Source organism: Diadema antillarum, unplaced genomic scaffold (genome assembly GCF_040938485.1).
Source record: "Diadema antillarum isolate AM-2024a unplaced genomic scaffold, OU_Dant_1.0 seq00002262_RagTag, whole genome shotgun sequence".
Classification (NCBI taxonomy): Eukaryota; Metazoa; Echinodermata; class Echinoidea; order Diadematoida; family Diadematidae; genus Diadema; species Diadema antillarum.
Window position 1 is genome coordinate 127,574 of NW_027272891.1, and position 20,744 is coordinate 148,317.

Here is a 20,744-nt window from a genome sequence, read left to right on the forward strand (position 1 = left end):
GCCAAAATGGACGATATATTTATCAAATTGGAGCAGCCGTAGAAACAATATTGCTGATCCTGAGGCACATTATACCCACACACACACATACACACACAAAGAATCCAGCTTCATTGCACGCGGGATCTTGGGGATTCTGCGCAAAGTCTTCAGAATCATAAATGAAATGGGTGTATGCTAGAATAATTATAACCGTTTGCTACATAGTACGAACTCACGTGTATGCGAGCACATTATCAGTATGTGAGTGTTCTGCTCTGACGTCGAGACACTTAGGCTCGCCAATTCATTAGCACAAATCGCACCCCCCCCCCCCCCACAAAAAAGGCTCATATAAGTTACGGACAATACTGTTATGAAATTCCGTTTCTATTCAACAAAAAAGACAAAATTTATTATATAGTAATGATCATTGTAACTCAGTTGATGGATGTTTGCTTCTTTGCTTTTGTGAAAGTGGAAATAGATTCAAATCAACCAATCAATTTATCAGACGAACAACATATTGAAAGGAAAATATCATTATACTTTTCTTGTGAGGGAAATGATCAGTCTTAACTCCCCTGAGATAAAACGAGTGTTATAACAAACGAATGTTTAGGTAGTAAAAACATAATGAAAAAGAAACGACCCCTGTGGTTCAAATTGAGCAGGGCCCATGCATGAATATAAGCCGGTGTCTAGCGATGAAAAACATTTTGGCAACAGCAGTTGGCTTTCGTCGCGAACGGGGCTTTATTTAGACTCTTCCAAAGAGGTTAATGGGTTAATTTTTCTTTCCAACCATGTTTTAAATCCCCCTTTTTTCTCCGAAAAAGCTGTTTCTAAACTGGTATCTTCCGACTACGTCAGTGACAACGCGTCGAATGAAAATCAACCTGTTGAATTCATCCATTTATTCGGCAGAGAATAATGAAGGCACCTCAATGCCATACCGGGATTGAATGTTCACCTGCCGCTTATCTATTTTATTAAAAACTCTTTTGGCAGTAATTCTGATGCGATAATCATCTATCAAGGTTACACTGCAGATCAGTTATGCCTCTTGGAGCTGGAGCCCCATTGTTATTGTCATTGAAGTCATTCTTTTCTTTCTCATTTTTGCACTGCACAAAAATGTTCATGCTAGTGCAAATGATGAGTGCTGCAGAGAATCACATTCCCTTTAACACATAATTTATCATTTGGTGCAAACGCAGTTAAAAAACTTAGAGATGTGATGTGTGTATTGGCACTGGACATTGTGTCACCATCGGTGATATCTACTTTCTCGATCTAAGATAGAATTTCAGTTATGGCGTTACTCCACTGTCACTCTGCCAAGCGATGCTATTTGGAGTTTGATCGCAAAATAGCATTAGCTCAATCTTTAAACTTAAAATTATTTTTAAAGAGATGGTATAGTTTTGGTTGAGATGGGTATACAGATTTTAACTATTTGCGAGATAATTAAAAACCACTTATGAAATATTAAAGAGCGTACAATTCTAAGGGGTATCAAAAGTTTATTTAATGAACATTTGAAATGGTTTTGAAATGGTTGAGATATCCAAAAGCAAAGTAAAGCAAAGTGGTCCTAATAAAAGGTGGGTCCCACCTTTTATCAGGACCTCTTTGTTTCTGGATATCTCAGCCATTTCTGAACCAATTTTCAAATAAACTTTGGATTTCTCTTAGAATTGTATGCTCATTCATATTTTATAAGATGTTTCTCATTATCTCACAAAAAATGTTGGAAACCTGAAGCCCCATCTCAACTAAAACTAAGTCCATCATCAGGTCTACAGAGGAAAATAAACCTTTCCAGTGATGTAAACCTCATTTGTAACAGGCAAAGGAGGAAAATTATTGAAGATATGATCAAATATATCACATTTTTTATGATTTTCTTTGTTTTTTAGAAGCTTTAATCGCAAATATCTCAGCTTGACAAGAACGGAGTTGACGCGTTTTCTCTTTTTACTCTTCATTTTCTTCAAACGATATTCCTGCATTATTAAGTTCTGAATGTAGGATGGAAGGAAACTTCTGAGCAAGTGGTATTTTTTTTTCGTTGGGGGATTAAAGAATGTTTCTTCGTGCCACATGCATTCACATACCAATACGAACAATAACTATGCTTGATCATAATTATAATACAGTGTAGGAGAAGAGTGGTACAGTGGCTAGAATCCTGGACACTTATACAGGAGCTCATCAGTTCGAGACTCCGAACTGTGCCTGTATGATGCTATATTCAATATAATATATGAAATGTTTTGTTCATGTTGTCTCTTTACTGACCCACATATAAAGGTGATAAAATGTAATTTAACTATGCCACGGCAGCAATGACAGGGCTCATTGGAACAGGAAAGCCTAGCTACAAAGTGGCTATTTTGTGGGCTGTTATATAACTGTCATCGTCGTTATATAGGCCTACTATTATTAACTTAGTACGCAAGATTCGTGTTGTTATCATTATCATAATTACCATAATAGGCCTATTGTATTGGTATTCTCATGAGCATTACTGATGTTATCACATTGTACTTGTTATCTGTCTTATCTGTGGAGTTAGTCATAAAGGGGAAATGATAAATATTTCAAGGACGATCCTACAAAAGCTGTGAATCCTTGTCGATTATCCATTCATTTCGAGAGAAGCCAAAGTCTGCTCGTCTTTGTCCTTGACGATCCACGTGTTCTCACGCGATAGGCCAAGGAACACTCCAGTCTGTATTATGCCATGGAGCTACCAAGATTATACTGTCGCATGTAGAAGAGATAGTTCGAGAGGCCTGTATCTATGAATCTTACGTTTTCGGGTGATGTTCGTTATTCCGACGGTTCGTTAATCCAAAATGAAAGAAGATTCGTTTGTCCGAAGGTTCGATATTCCGAAACTCGCAAATTCCCTATTCCTATTTAGATGTTTGATAATCCGAAAATAAAATATAGAGTTCATTAATCACTGTTAATCCAAACATCTGTGGCGTCATTCTGACGGTTCCTTATGCCGAAGGTTCGTTAATCCGAAAATGAGATAAGGTTCCTTATTCCGAATGTTCGTAAATCCGAAAATGAGATAAGGTTCCTTATTCCGAATGTTCGTAAATCCAATATTGAAATAGCGTACGTTTTTCCGAAGGTTCGCAAAACCGAAAATGAAGCATAGGTGCCAACTAACGACCCTTCGGAATTACTCAGCTTAATTTGTTTTCGGATTAACGTACCTTCAGAATGACGAACTTTTTTTTTTCATTTTCGGATTAACAAACCTTAGAAGATAATAACATTCAGACAAACGATCTGTAACACGTTTTTCTGCACTTCCCACGCGCATGAGCGGAAATGTTCTTTGCCCCTATCTAGTCACAAAGGTGTCGAATAAAACATTCCATTAAAACTTCAGAAAGTATAACAAAATAATACAGTTTAGAACAAGGGAACTATTGATAAATATCTTATTCCGAATGAGAAGTATAACCTCATTTTGCTTTTGTTATTGGAAATACATATCGTGTTGAATGTTGTCTCCAAGGATAGAATGTTATACGACTAGGCCCTATGCATACCAGCAAAGGCAGTGTGAGATTTTTTTAAAGTAAAATTTAAACAGTCTACTTCAGACTGTATAAAACGTAACTCCGTGTGTATCTAGGATAGCTATACTCATATCGAATTGTGTGATGGGGCCACGAACGGTTGATAATCTCTCTACGTCGAGTTACTCACCGCTGTGGCGATGTATAAAGTTGATTATACCTTTACTGTCGCAACACGTCATTCTACGAGTCATCATAATATGTTTACAGATGATCATGACGAGTTGGTCAAGGGGTAATTGAGGGGCCAAGCGGAGTCAGCGTAACATTTTGTCGCGAAAGTTTTTTTTTTGTGTGTGTGTGTGTCACCTTAAAAGGATGTTGGTTACTGTGAGGTTGAAGTGCACTCGCAATGTATCTTCAACTCATAACGTTCCATTGTGGTTTATTTACAATATGCCTACAATCGCTGTGAAGTGGGGAAAAAACACCAACACGGCGTCAGCGTGTGCACGAAACTTCAAATCAGGCTCCATCACAGGCACTCAACGGCGTGTCAGATTTTTATTAAGTTATTTCCTGGTTTCTTTGAATATTGTGATTCACCAACGCTCAAACTTTTAAACGTTGGTTCATGTAACAACTTATTTTCTTTTTCGCATCATCAGTGTTGATGTTGATAAAGATGTAACATTATTGTATATGGCGCATTCCACCTAATATTTAATTTTTACTTTTATATGATGTTAATTGCATAATTATACTGACCAACAAATCTGTGTCTTGGAAACGAATAAAACTTGTGACAGTGTAAGTTAACACCGAATAGACATCGCACTTCTAATTGTATGACTTTGTTGTATTTATATACGTGTCTTATTAGTTGGTTATTTCTATACAATATTGGTTGTTATTTCATAATCCGGAAATGAGGGTGTTGTTGTTGTTGCTGTTGTTGTTGCTGCTGCTGCTACTGCTGCTGCTGCTGCTGCTGTTGTTGTAGTTGTTGTTGTTGTTGTGGGTGTTCTTTTTTTTTGGGGGGGGGGTGGCCATTCTTATGAGTAAATCGTGATGATAACTGTAAAAATAATGTTTTAATGACTGTTGAATATTATGACTTTTTATTAAATCATTGTGAGTAGAATGATAATAGCAGTTATGTAATAGTGATGATGGTGATGATGATGATGATGATGATTATGACGATTGTTATTATTATCATGAGAATAATACATGTGCTTTTTCGAGTACGTCGTTTTGCATGTAGTGATACAATGTATACGTCACTATATCTACCAAAACGTTGCTTCCTGGTAACACGGAAAATCACTTTATCAAATATAGAGCAATACACACACACTCACACACACACACACACACACACACACACACATATATATATATATATATATATATATATATATATATAATTTTCGTTGTCATTCGGTGATAACCGGATAACTTCTCAATTCTATGGTCATATAAAAACTGTTCGGAGCACTTTAAGTTGGTCCTTGGATCGTGTTTGTTTGTTTGTTTGTTTGTTCGTTTGTTTGTTTGTTTATCATTTGTTGGTTTTGTCCTTTTTTCATGTGGGGGCTCGTTGAGTCAAGGAATCCAGTGCCGAAATTAAGTCTCTAGGAGTTCTTACTGTTTACATGGTTTTTGGATGGTTTGTCAATCTGATACTTACTCCGTTGTTTTTGTTTTTATCTTCCAATGGCAAGAAATGTGTGGGCGTGTGTTATGTTAAGGTTGGGGCGTGTCTGTGTCTGTGTGTGTGTGTGTGTGGGGGGGGGGGTTACCTATGTCCTATATTTTCGTTATTATTTTTACGATGATGAGTATGATTTTCGTCTTTCTCAATGGTAGAATATAATTATGCACTCTACTTTTTTTTTGTCTGTTTGTTTTGGTTTTTACTCCTGTTCAGCTGGTATTGCCAACCCCCGGAAAATCAACAAGAAGGCCTATATACATTTGCAGAAGTCCATATCATCTTGAAACATTAATTTTTGAAGTGCCCTGTCTTCAAATGTTCAAACTATTCGCAATGAAAATAATACCGCAACATTACACAAAAAACACAACAACAACATGAAACATTTAATAAAGAACAGCGAAAAATAATTGTATAACCATTGTCCTATATCTTCATAGTTATTTGATTAGGAAGTTGACAGTTCTCAGATATCTCAATGGCTAACCGTACACTGGAAAAAACTGACAGCATTTGAAAACACTTATTTAACAGTCAGTTATAATCAATCTTCCAGTATACACACAGTCTATGAATTTTGCACGACTTTTCACATTCTGAATCAAAGCGCGGGAGGGCACATACCGTCATGATTAAACAGTTACTTGTAATTATTACCTTGGTTGTAAACGCAAACGGACGTCTGTGCATGGGCTGTTCACTCGAAGGCAGGAAATGGGCCCCTTGCTCTCCTATCGCTCCTAATTAAAAAGGCGCTTATTTTACGCCAGTTGTCATCGGCTGGATTAATACAGGGGGAATCTTGGTAGTGTTAACGTTTCACATTTCCAGGATAATTTTTTTCCTTGCTATCTCCCCCGCCCCCTCTCTCCCCCTCTCTTTCTTTTATAAGGCGATGCCAGAGTCGGATAGTAGTATTTCTTGAGTTTTTGCCCAAGTAATATATTTTCTTTTTTTTTTCAGCTTGACGACATTTAGTGGGGCTTGGCTGGGTTACGTCTATAGCCGAGGTACTAATAAAAGCACACGGTGTTAAAATTTCATACTGCTGCACATGCAAGCATGCTGGTATGCAATACTCTGTTTCCTGTGACATTGAACATTAGTAATAGTCACAATTCACAACAACAACAAAAAAGCAGCTGCAATAATGATTGCTTTCTATTTTCTTCTAAACACTCACCATTATGAAATAAAGAAAAGAAATCACACCGCTGTTTATTCTTCTTCATCAAAAATTAAGCCCCGATGTCAAAGCAGCACTTGCAAACTTTTGTCAAAATATCGTTTTTCGTCGCATGCATTCTAAAAACTATATAACTGGCTCGTACCGTACATGTATTACGATTGTTCATATGGCAGTTCTTATGGTGAATAACCAAACAGAAAACACTGTGTACTTATAGTTACAATAATGATAGTGGTGATGACAGTATTAAGTGTCATTCGAAAGTCATTACATTTAAATCCAAAAAAGGTAAAAACGGTTCTCCTGATCATGTCATAACACTTATGATTGCGATGCATACCTTCATTTCCTCATTGTTATTGCCATAACAGTCATAATGATAGTTTTTTTTTTAAATCATCTGCCAATTCTCATGACCATCACTGCATGTAAATTTACTGTCACTGCTAATGCTTATGGCAATACTATGTCAAAACGAAATTTCTTTGCTCGAGTGAATATCGAACCAGAAACAAGGTGACAAAGAAAGTGTTCTATATAGCTTTAATTCCACACCAATTAAAAGTTAGTCTGAAAAGAAAGAGTAAAATATGACAAGCATGTAAAACATTAATTAAAAACTCTAATTAAAATCGGAGAAAAAGTAAGGAAGTTATGAAATTTCAAAAATTCCCTAATTTTTGTACAATAGTTCTTGAACAGTAAAGACATGAATATGTAAATGAGCGAACTGATGATGTCATCACCTCACAATTTTTCATTGATTGATCAGGCACGAAAAATGGCGAAATTTTCAATTTTTCTAGTCAAAAGGTGTAAAACCTAATGTTCTTATTCGTTATATCAACGTCAAAATAATGCTCACTCACATGTGACACCGGAGCGTGATTGCGCTTGATCAAAAAAAAAATGGAAATTTCATGATTTTATGTATATACTGCCTGTCTGGCAAATTAGTAGCTATGAGGGGATGACATCATCAATTCAATATTTGAATATTCATACTGACTGTTCAAGAACTGTTTGTGGAAATTACCAAAACTTCTCAGTTTCCTAACTTTCATAATTTTCATCCGATTTTGATCCAACTTTCACTGTTGTGCTTGTAAGATTTGGACTATTATTGACTACATGTTTTTTTTTCCACGTTAACTTCAGGGGAATTTCATGAAGCGTTTTGGTCGGATGTTTTTCTGCCAAACTGTTACAAGCTACTGAAATCCTTGCATCTGATTGGCTGAATGCAAATTTGTCCGACAACTTTGTCGGACGAAATGCTCAATGAAATGCCAAGAAACGCCAAGAAAACCACCTCTTCTTCCTCCCCTCCCCCCCCCCCATCTCTCTCTCTCTCTGTCTCTCGTCCAATCAATGTGTTTATGATGGCAAGAATTTGAATAATTGCAGTTAGTCGAGCCAAGGTTTACTCCCCAAATCCGGTCGATATGAGACACGCAGTAGTTTCAGAAGAGAGAAATCCTTCGTCTTAGGTAATTCCATAGCTAATATGGCAGCTTTATGAGAGAGTTTATATCTTTACGAGGCCTTTTTTATATACTCGGCCCTTCCTAGTCAAAACTGTTTTTAAGCGCTTTCCAAATATAATACGGACGAAATGTTAATACATGCGACCAGTGCAGATGAAATCCTCTTATCTCCTCAGAAAATCCTCCCCACATGAATAAAAATAATTACAGTTTGAGCGATTTCACATGAGTGCAAAACAGGCGAGGGGGAATAAGTGGAAGTCGATGCATGAACGGAGGAATTGGAGAGGTTTATGTCAAGGAACATCACGGACGCACGCGATAATCCCAGCAGTGTAATGACTCACGGAGCGCGAAACCCCGCATGGGATCGGCGCAGATGATCCACGTGCGTAAAGCAGGAAGTTTCTTCTCTTGGGGAAGTCCTTCGCAAAGAGTATAAAAGCAAGCCATTACTACGCGCTATATGCTGACCATCGGGGTTAATCATAACCTTACATCCTTTGAAATTCTTAATTATCAATTTTATGATGACGTTATTAATGCTGAGCCTTCTTAATCTTGAAGAAATTGATAATGATAATAATGTTCATGATGATGATGATGATAATAATGATAATAATATGAATGATAATAATAATAATGATAATATTAATGATAACAATAATAATAATATTAATGATAATAATAATAATAATGATATTACTATTATTATTATTATATTATTGTTATCATCATTATTATTATCATTATCATAAAATCTATGAAAAAAAGATATAATGATAAAAAGATCACGCTCTCTAGAATGTCAAACAGCAAAGATTAAGAAAAAAAAAAACTTGGACCAAAATCTTTAAAGATAAAAAAAACAGGTATCCTAAGCATTATGCATACCCATACATATTCAAACACACTCAAACAGGCAGTGTTATATAAACATTATTTTCTCGAAATATACACATTTATGTACACGTGCACATATGCACACAGACATACATTCTTGCATACGTACAGTTTTATGTAGCATACATACACCGACATAATATTCATACACGCACATTATAACTAGCCTCCGTAACTACACATGTAAGCATAATTACAAATAATCATGATTGTGCAGTACATGTGCCATGCACAGCACCACTGAAGTATATATTAGATGGGCTGATTATCTTTTCAAACTTGCTAATCAGTATGCTTATATTTCCCACCATGTGATTGTCGAAGGTCCTAAAAATGACAGTTACTATAAACGATGTGTGGTGGATAGGTCCGGCAATAATTTATTTAACAGTTATTTTTAAAAAGTAGACCAGACCAATGCTATCCCGAAATTATACCCAAGGTCAGAGACTGATTATTTTGGGGGTGATTTATTATGTTGATGACACTATTAGCGTGCACACAGTCACTTTATAAGACACAACAACAACAACAACAACAACAACAACAACAACAAAATGTGTGGAAAGCTTTCACGATGAGGCAAGTGATAAAGTAAGTCAATACCTGATAGAGCAAATCTCAGAAAAGATGTAACAAGACATCATGGTTTTGTGATATTGCGAACATGTTAAAACCACACAACCATTTGCCTCTCCAAAATATCCACACATTTACGAATGTATGGGACTATACGGAATATACAGCAATTATCTCTCCTGTATATACGATAATCTCCTGTACTAGTACCGTGTATAGCGAGGTTGATAATGATTGGGATCAACAAGCAGCTTCCCCTGAACTGAAAGTATATAGTCAATGGTTGTTTTCTCAGTTGTCGCAAAAAATTATGATTTTGTCAAGTCATAATTGCACAAGATGGTACAAAGTGTACTTTGTACTCGGATATCAAGATGCTGTAATATTGTTAGGGGCGCGCTTATAGACTATTGATAAATAGTTGTATTATGTTCAGCGTAGGAGAACTATGTTTTATCCAACAGATTATTGACTGGATTAATCACCAAAATATGTCAGTTTACGTACATTGTATAATATTATACTCTTTGTTGTTTGTTTGTTTTTATTTCAATCACTTATACGGTTAAAAAACACTATCAGCTTCAGGGCTATTTTTCAGTGAGTCCGTATATGAGTTTACAGCATATTAAACAACACAATATGATACAGAACAAAAGATAATATTCACAACATGCGACGTTGTGTCTTTTGAATGGCTTACAAAGTTGCGCACCACTAGTTGTGTTTTGATGAACAGAGTAATATCCTAAAGTGCCAGGGTGAAACAATCTATTGTGCTCCGAAACAGAAACGGCAATTAAGGAGAATTTAAGTTCATTGTAAACAAGTTGGTATAATCATTTATTACTCTGCTCCATTCGAAACTCTTCCCCTGTACTTATAATGTGACTCCTATTATTCTCTATACAATAAATTGGTTGTGTCGTCATGTTGATAATATGAACCTCTCATTGCTCGAGGGTATTTGGGCTATAAAACCACAAAGTGATTGGTATAATGTTTGCATTATTATGATACCTCTATATGAATCTTGGGCGCATAGTGCAAAACGACACTTCGCTTCAGGTTAATTACCCTAATGTTCAACTGTGAGTTTACAGGGTGACATTCTCAGAGAGAGAGAGAGGGGGGGGGGGGGGGGAGTGGGAGGGATAAAGAGAGAAGACGGCAAAAATACATTCTTCTTTGCATACCAATTCACATCATAAATTAAAAATGCCATTCGTAATTCTCCAAGATTTTTGATTGATGGATGGATAGATGTATGGATTGATTGATCGATTAATTGATTGATTGATTGATTGATTGATTGATTGATTGATCAATTTTATTTCCACGTTTCTTTTTTCATGCATAAATGTAAGACAAAGTGAATTGAACAAAGTTATTAAGTGCAATATTGTTTGAATCTAAACAGTTATAACATATAAGTGATTGGTTAAATTGTACGACATTATTCCATGATAGAACAAAATTAAAATTTCAATAACTTTGCCCTATATTCTAACCAGTCTTAAAGCGGGGAAGACAGGTTCAGGTTCAAGCCGGTTCATGCAGGCAAAGACGTAATGAAAACAGATAAATAAAATGTAAACAAACAAACAAATAAACAAACAAACAAAACATAGATACACATTTGCAATCAGACGAACAAACAAACAGCAAAGAAACAAAATATTAACAAATAAACAAACAACATATAAATACACATTTGTGATGAAACAAACATACAAACAAACAAGAATCAAGATAAAGTTTTACATGGGAGATGGGTTTGGGGTTGATGTCCACATAGTAAGGAGATTTTCAGTAAACCTGTGTGTAGCATTTACCTTTTATAATCACTGCTTACTATAGCCATGTATACCTATAAAGGCCCTAAAATTGGCAAGTAGCACCAACGGTATGTATAAGCTACAGTCAGCTTCTGACATATTGCAGTCTACTGGGCAAAATGCGGCCTCCTATGTTTTCATGCACTCATTAGAGAAACTTGATAATGCATTTCCGTGTATAAATTTTAATTGTTGACGCATGAAGATCCGATCATTGTGCAGTAAGACAGGACCAAAAATAATACAGGTGTAATTGGAAGGAAGCTGTTCCTCACGCCCTCGACCGACATTTCAGCGCAGCTGGTGCCTTTTTCTTTCATTACAAAATAATCAAAGTCATAATGTTTAAGTGATAGTGAGTTTCTCCCACCTACGGATTAACAGATTTTACAGCGAGTGGATTTTTTTAGCGGGCAAGTCGAACGACTGATGCATCAGTCACGTCATCAAGAGATATTCGGTCAGATTCCGAAGAAGAAGAAGAAAAATCTGGATCAGCGTGGCGATTGTAGACGGTCAAACTAGTAATATTCTTTTCTAGTAGACAGAATTAGCGGATATGGACAATTCCCTGTCATGTACCATGATTATAACGAGAGATAGCACTTCAGTGGCTTGCGAACGAACACTGGTCTTCTAACATAATCTTTCGACGGCAGGTTTGCAAAAGACCTTCGCAATCAGTATGTTTTTCATTCTCGTAATCCTGTAGATTCCTGAAGTTCAAATCTTGACGGGCTTTCACCTAAAGTATGTTATTACCTTGACTTTAACTTGTTGACACATTAAAGGATAACTTCACGGGGTATCAAACGCATGAGTGAAAACAAAAATAAACACACGGCAGACGAAAAAAACCCTAATCCGTCGTTTAATGCATCCGTGTTACAGCATCTTAGTGCGTGGGTTGCCGCCTTATTATGCTTCTTTTGCTTCCTGCTCGCTCCCTTTCTGGTGACGTCACGGGCCGTAAAGGTCACGTTCAATTATAATCATCCTACTTGAGCGCTTTGCAGAAGTGGCCTTGAGTACCGAAGTCCTCTTGCAAGCTTGAAATGCAACGACTAAACAATTAGTCATCGAAAAAAAAAAAACATTTTGGTGTATATGGGAACCTTATTAAGACTTTGACATTTACACGAAGAGTCCGTCTTTTGTTTTATTTTTTTCCCGTTCTTTATGGTCTCAACATGAACACACGTCTCCTTTTTTCTCTCTCTCTTTATTCTTAAGGAAAAAAAAACAACATCCTCATGTGATTAACTGACCTAAGTACATTGCCCTGAGCATTTTTTCCCTTCAACTATAATGTTTCAATGATATTTCTACCGGTTTGACAAAGTTTGTCGGCATATGTTGTTTCCAGATTAAGCCACAATCAAACATACCTACTACACCCTGTGCTTGGCTCACCTTGTATACCTCCTTGTGAAGGTCACAAGTTGGTAAGATTGTAAGATTAAAACTGCTTCCTGTTACTTCCTTATTTTCTCAGGCAATTCACCTCAGATTCATTAATAGTTCAGTACATGTAATTAGTTATTGTGCATGAGGGAACTACAAATTACAAGGCAAACTTTTCAGCAATCCCCTCCATTTCCAATAACCTTTCTTTCATGCAGCAAAGTTATGTATTATGATTGCATTTCATTCGTCATTAAAAGAAGTGAGTCTCTTCGATTTTGCATGAAAAATGAAATTGCATACGTTATGCTGTGATTACTGTATACTTTGTTGGGAATGAAATGAAGTGAAATGGAATGATATGAAATCGTAGAAAATGCAAACATCATAATAGTATAGATCAAACCTATACCGACAAGGGGCTCGGTGAATAACAAATAAACGACTGCTACGACTTCCCAATCAAACTGTTAAAACTCGATTTTTTTTTAAGTGCTTATGGCGTTATTCTTTACAATTCTAAAAGAGGTATAAAGTGTAGGATATGGTATTTACAGGTTGCCATGGTAATTATCTACAGATGAAATTACGAAGTCTTTCAAGTTGAATATTCCCCCATATCGGTCGAAGGCATAATTCAACACGAGACATTCTTATATAGTCTTACATAACACAACAATGATAATGACATGTGTGTCTTGCATACTGAATTACACTGTCCGTTGTCATCTCTTTGAATGAGAAGATTATAATATATATTATATACATTATCATAATTGTATGAATAAACTAAACAAAGTTCAAAAATTCGATATTCTTCTAAAACCAGAAAAGCAAATCTACCTGCATTTGGTGTTTCATCAAATACAGTAAAGAATACATTCCAATTCCTCGAAATGACAACAAACCACCAAAGAAGAAATTATACCAGCAACAAGTATAGAGAAAGAAAACAGAAATTAAACACACATAATTACGCTCAGTCAGTGGGAGAAAGAACTAAACCTTGCATAGCATTTGATTCGTGAAGATACATGTATTTGCAACTCATGTGATTGGAACAATAGAGATGGCACACTGTCTGATAGTAGATACTGTGTCTGGGTTTATAGGAACAAAATATGGCGGGAACAGAGGAATGTCGCAGGAAGTGAGGGGCTACCAGCCGGTTGGGATTAACGCTACACCGTGACTACCTTGGCTGTCTCTTCCGCGGGGATTAACCGCACCGATCATCTCATCTCCCGCCGGCGCTTATCCACGCCGACCGTTGCCGTAGCAACGCGGAAGGCGCAAGTCTTACGACGAGAAGCATGTCTTCATCAGGAAATTGCAGTACTAATAGGAACTCACAAGACACGAACGAAAAGGGCTCTCAAAGATAGACATATACGTGACATAAAACAAAATCAAGTGTTTTGAGCTGCGCGTTTTGTTTGTTTTTTTCTTTCTTTCTTTGTTTCTTTGTTGTTGTTTTTTGTAAGACAGATAATTTTGATAGCAAACTTGTATATAAGTATAATGTGAAGAATCCTTTCCTCTCATTACTTGTAAAACTGACCACACATATAGATAAAGAGTACAATAATATAATATACTAGGATATTACAAGACGAAAACAATACGGGAACAAGCTTATGAATATGGGTGTTCCGTCTACTAATCATAACCGACATTGCTGAACAGTGCAAGTCATGAAAGAGGAAGCAAAGAACAGGAGGTTGAAGGATGAATAAAGAAAATGATATCAAAATGCTACGAAGAAAACGGCGAAAAAAAAAACGCTCAGCGGATTATACCTCGACTAACATAAAGTTTTATCTTTGGACCTTCTTCAAAATATTGTATTTGCACAATAAGATTCTACAGAGCTTGCGCAAATTGATAATTAAACTGAACAAAACCAAGCCTGTGCCCCCTTATGAGAGCGTGCAACTCTTAATCATAAAAAATAAAGAGATTCTCTGATCATGATGAATGAGTTTTGAAAACTCTGTTGGCACTTTTATCGTCACGTGTCTTGTCACATTTGCGTTTTGTTAGGGTGTGTCTCGTTCTAATTTGCAGCTGTACATTGGAGAAGTAAAAACTGTCCTTGTCGAATCAAAGAATACAGGGGTAGCAGCTTTGCAGTTGGGGTGATAAAGCCGTTCGCAGCAACAGATGTACACGTGGAAAGGCCAGTCGCTGGAGTAATATCTCCCTTGATTATTAGCGGCATCAGCTCACATACGGTGTAATACAACGTGAGCGGGGAGACATGCACGCACGCAATATGTTTCACATCAGTCTTCCCCAAGGGAGTTTTAATTGAATTAGACATTTCCGATACATCCGCCACCGCTCCGAAGTATATCCAGGGTCCGAGGCTTGATGATCATGTTCGAACACTCATCACCTTAACGGACTAAACACGAGCCGACTGAATATGTTTCATGTGACGAAAAGTCTGGCCATCCGTTCCTCTGTACGGACTAATAAAAAGCGTTAAATGGCTACATAAAACTGGTTTTGAAGAAAGTGGGTACACGAGCAATGCATGAAGTAATGTTTAAAACTCCAGTTTAATGTATTGTTGTGTTGTGAAGTTTTACTCAATTTGTTGATTGTGGATTGCAATGACTGGTTTTTGTCGTTCAAAATGATTCAGCGTTTCCAAAGTTTTTCACCTGGAATGGCCCATAATAATATGAACAAACAGATTCAAGTCATGACAATCCGCGTGTGTTTATTTCTTTTTAAACTTTTTTTTCCAATGCTTGTAATGAGTAATGTTTACCTCCAAATGGTAATTGTTTGTGTTAAATAATCACTGATTTAACATGAGGATCGGAGGTGACGGCAATGAATTTGAAGAGCAATGTTTTTTGTTTGTTTTTGTTTGTTTTTTGCTCAAAATCAAAGACACTCTTCAGACCCCATTTCATAGAAGCAAAGAAACAACAGATAAAAACGTCATGTTCATGAACAACCCTCCCTCTCCTGTACAAAATTCGTATTCTGCAAAGATACTGCCTGTGATTATGTGGATGAACCGTCGATTATTAAAACGGTTCAGAATACATGAATGTAGTGTATGTGTTCTGATATCACGCTTCAATCAAGTAATTATCTGCTGTTCCAGTTGGAGAATAGAATGTCTACAACAACCAACGTTCATTCATTTTTATGCCATCATTATTTATATGCAAAGCACGCAAAGCCAGGAGCATATAGGTTGAAGGGAAACTTATCCCGAATATGATTATTTTACCTCAACATAGTGCGAACTCTGTCGTCGTGCATTTGTTTGTCTGTTATGGCTTATGGTGAGTATTTACTGGCAATGTATGGGAACGATTGATATAATTATTGTTAATGCTGGCAGAAAATACACACACACACACACACACACACACACACACACACATAAACTCACATTCACACACAGACACAAATAAAAGCACAGAAATACTTGAGGATGCGATGATATAGTTTGAAATGGACAAACAGATAATTCACCGACTTATTAAAGCATTTTTCTAGCAGTAAATTAAGTTAACTGTTTTGATTTGTTCCGTATTGTTTCTTTCCCTTGTTTTTTTTTGTTTCTTTTCTTTCTATAATTTGTCAAATGTATACTTTGCACTCTCCATTAGCCTTTGTTGGCTGGGAATACAGTAAATTGAATTGAATTGGATTGAATTGGATTGAATTGGACTGAATTGAATTGAATTGAACTGAATTGAATTGAATGAATTGAATTGAATTGAATTGAATTGAATTGAATTGAATTGAATTAGATTAAATTAAATTGAATTGAATTGAACTGAAATTCATTGAATTGAATTGAATTGAATCAATTGAATCAATTGAATTGAACTGAATTGACCTGCAAATACATATGAGGCTCGTCTTGGAACAAAATTTTCGTTACATAAAGTCTGATATGATAATCCCCATATAATGATCCCAACTAAACAATATGATACATATTCCCTCCTCACCCCAACTACTCCTTACCTCACCTCCACTCCTCCTCACCCTCAAAAAAAGAAAGAAAAGAAACAATATATGATAATAATGTTGATAAATGAAATGAAAGTAAAGATGGGCCACGAGGGCTGTATCAGACATTTCCATAATCACATTTTGAGGAGCTCTCTGTCAAGTTTGACGCATAAGACCGACTGGCTTCCAAAACACGAAATGATGGCGCTCACTAACTCGGCTGCATGGCGTGACTCAACCAATCAAACTTGGGCTGGTTGCCATGATGTAATGGGGTTTTAGACAGGTGGGGGATTACGCAGACCATCGGGAACAATTTGCATCTGTTTTTGAGGAGGCCCAACAGATTCCCGCCTTATTTTTTTTTTTCTGACAGAAAAGTTCTGACTGGTCGTCTGCCGATCTCTCCGCTAAGACACGTGTGTTAACACATGGACAATAATGCATGTATACGCAGGACAAACGGTTCAAAAGTCCATAACACTATAGGGACAATATTTTGGCTTCATTCAATTCATTTATATATTCTCTCTTATCTTTGTTGATTTCTTCACTATCATTTTCCTTATCATTGCCATTTATGCCCCATTATTATCAATCCCATTGTAATTATCTTGATTATAATTAATAAGTGGTGATCATCATAGCAGCACATAACATTTATGATAACCTATCACTCACGTTGATCATCATTCTATGAGTTGACTTCTCAGTGTTCAATTGGACTTGAAATTCTATCAGTTAAAACACATTCTACACAACCAGTGCGAGTTTTCATCCGACTTTCGTTCTCCTCAACGGTTCCATGACATTGCTCCTGCGACAATTAATTGCTCCCATGAAATATCTGCACCCCAAGCCAAACATAAATTCTATCCACAAACATAATCCTAACTCCAACCCTAATCCTCACATCAAACTAAACTTTAAAACCCTATCACAACCCTAACCCTAAGTCCTTGAAGAAAATAAGACAGGAGTAATTGTCGCTGGAGCAAATGTGGTGTTACCGTCCTCGACATACTCCCCAGGTTATAGCGCCACCAGCAGGTCACCGCGGACAGGAAGATTTGACCACTGTGTAACAGCGTTACGCACAGCTGTACCCGTCTGCGGTTACCTGGGGCAGGCGTCACGTAGTAACGCTACCGAAAACAGTCAAAATTTGTGACCCCAGCCTCAAATTGATGCGGGTTGCGGACCAAACCACACCAGGTGGGTTTTTGTTGTCGCTGTTGTTGTTGTTGTCCCTTTGCACAACATCTAATCCTCAATGCAACGCCCACAAACCATGATCGTGTCTAGCATATGCGCGTCTCCATCGGATGATACTTATAAGAAAAAAAAAAGTGTAGCTTAAAAATGAGCCATCCTGTCATCTTGTCAGATGGAAAATGAAGTCAAACAAAACAAAAAACTAACAAAAAATCTAATAATGATACTTGTACTAGTATTAATTATCAACAGTTAAAAAAAAATCATAAGGACTAAATTTTACAACGGGTATAGCCTCTTCAGTATACATACGTTGTCATTGCTCTATACCAGAGGGCCCCGCCAATATTAGTAATGCAGCAAAGTCGGATACCCATTTGTACACCTTGGTCGAAAGGGGCAGTGGAGATCCAGAGGTGGGCACACCGGGCGCGCGCCCCGTCTTTTTTTTTTTCAAAGAAATAAAAAGAAAAAAATGGGGGGAAGGGAGCCTACGCCCCCTTTAAAGGGAGAGTACAGTATTGGAGGAGATGAAAATTGGGCTTTTAACTTTTTGTGAGATACCAAGAAAACACTTATGATATAGTACAGAGCGTACCATTTTAAAAGGAATTCAAAGTTTATTTGATGAAAATCAGGTTTTGAATGACTGAAACATCCAAAAACAAAGTAAAACAAAGCAATCGTAATAAAGTGTGGGTCCCACACTTTATTAGAATCACTCTTTTTTGGATATCTCAGCCATTTCAAAACCAATTTTCATCAAATAAACGTTGAATTCCTCAAAGAATTACTTGCTCTTTCATATTTCATAAGAGGTTTCTCATTATCTCACCGAAAAATGTTAGAAACCTGAAATTAGGTCTCAACCAAAACTATATGATCCCTTTAATTTTGTAAAGGCGCCTCCCCTTTACGGAATTCTCATGGATCCGCCCCTGAGGAGTGGCATCGTTGGCATGAGAAACATTCAGTCACTTGCAGAATTCGAACTCGGTACCTTCGGATTGAAAGGCAAGAGCTTTAATAACTTACCACTACGCCCCCACTCGAACATGCTCTTATACGAAACAGTTATGTTATCTCGTTGACTTGCACACACTCAGATATTAATGAGTACTAGTATAAAAAAGAAGCTACTATTCTCTATCGTCGCTGGGGCGACAAGACCTCTTATCTACAAAATGTCATATGTTCAGGAGAGCAAAAAAAAAAAACATGGCGGCCAAAGCACCGTGGCAAATGGGATAGCCTTTCCTTTGACATGCCATGGTGGCTTCATTTTTGAAGTAAGACAGTTTCGATTTGGACAGGACATCACTTTAACCCATTTTTTGACCATTAATAAAAAAGAGGCATTTTCTCCATAATTAAAGATACAAGGTCTTGTCACCCGAGCGACGCTATGCATCATAGACGTATAATTCTGGAGTTAAAGCATCTCATCTGATTCATGAAAACAGGGACAAAACTTGTCAAATTTTGTTACTTCTCTGGTTTTTTCCGATCGTCATCAAACTGTCTCTCTTTTGTTTATCTTTTCATGTATGAAAAGTCAATGCGAACACGAGGTTTAGTACCATTCTCCGAGGCCTATACCATGTATGCAGATGGTGCAAAACGGATCTGACTTTCATCAATCGACGAGCATAAAGCATTCCAGAACGTGTCCCCAAATGATTGAAAAAACAGAAATCACAATTATCATTGTTTTCAATGTCGCTACATTATATCAGCACATTGAACACTATTAGATATAGGCTAACGCTGGACAGATCGAAACTGTTATGAATTCGATTTTGTGATTTGTGTCCCCTCTCCCCCCCCCCCCCTTTGTTTTTTCGTAAAGTAACTCTTGCGGTTGCATTTTCAGAAATGGCGTTTATCATGTATATTCATCCACGTCAACAAGCTTCAAATTTGAAAAATGAAAACAATTAGTATGAAAATGTAATGGACACTAATCTCTTTTTTTTGGGGGGGGGGAGGCACAAGAACAAAAAGCAAGGAAAATTTGCTTTGTTTAGCTTTTGTATTTCCTTCTCTTTTCTTTTAGTTTTATATATCTTGCGAGAGATTTTATAGGATCATGGGTGGTATGTTTGATTATCCTAATAATCCGCGACTCTCCTAAACCTAAATATGCTTGTTGTTGTTGTTGTTGTTGTTGTTGTTGTTGTTGTTGTTGTTGTTGTTGTTGTTGTTGTTGCTGCTGCTGCTGCTGCTGCTGCTGTTGCTGGTTGCTGCTGCTGTATTAGGGCATCGCTCTTCTCCCCTTCAAGGGCTTTCAAGGGTCCGTCGAACCTTTCTGGTTGCCCCACCACCAGACAAAACCCTTATGAAGCTGCCACCATCTGCTGTCTGACTCAGGATAAGGGGGGGGGGGGGGGGGGGGGGGGGGTCAAATCACGGAAAACGTGTCGGTGGTATACATGAGCAAAAACAACAACAACAACAAACATGAAATCGAAAGAGTATGTGTGAGGTCATTAGTCATCCGTACAGATAAGGTGTCTTTAGACTCATTCGTGATTAAAGGCGGTAGTCGGATAGTTTTGCATTCTTTTAGGGAAGTTTCATTGGGATCCTTGTTTTCGTTTCGTTTTGTTTGAATGTTTTTAGCCAGTCGATATCACTTTGTACCGGTACCCCTTACTATTTTTCTTTTCAACTTTACTGTCAAGATTTTTTTTTTCATTATTTTCTGCTTGAAAAAACCAAAAAAAGCCAAAAAAAACCAAGAGATCTATAAAATCAAAGAGGGATATCACTTATTCTATGTCTTAACTAGGGATACTCTGATCGCGCAAAAATAGACACGATGACCAAACTGATATGCTTATTCATTATAGATTACAATGAGTCACTTTCACTGTGAGATTTACATCTTAA